This window comes from Penaeus monodon, chromosome 22 (assembly GCF_015228065.2).
Source record: "Penaeus monodon isolate SGIC_2016 chromosome 22, NSTDA_Pmon_1, whole genome shotgun sequence".
In the NCBI taxonomy this organism is placed as follows: domain Eukaryota; kingdom Metazoa; phylum Arthropoda; class Malacostraca; order Decapoda; family Penaeidae; genus Penaeus; species Penaeus monodon.
The window spans coordinates 9,117,670-9,118,024 of NC_051407.1; positions in this window are offsets into that span (position 1 = coordinate 9,117,670).

Consider the following 355-nt stretch of genomic DNA (forward strand, 5'->3'; position numbering starts at 1 on the left):
TTACTAGTTAATGTTAAGGGGTCCCCGATCGTGAAGTGCCCCGGCCTCCAGCGGTTTAAATCATGGTGTTAGATCTATTAATCCCCATACTCTTAGCAACGGGAGTGATTTTACGTAAGTGTAACCTGAAGAGTTAATGCTGTATTAATATTAAGTTACATATATACCGTTAGCTTAAACACGAAATGGGAAAGGACGTTGAGATTTCTCATTTGCATATCATTTGCCCATACTATTTCTCGTCACGGAGATTCTGTACTAACATTTCATTTTCTACATGCTATTCCATGTTCGATAAGATTATTATTATATATAATGTTCATTACTGGAATAATATGCCTCAGTAATAAAAGAG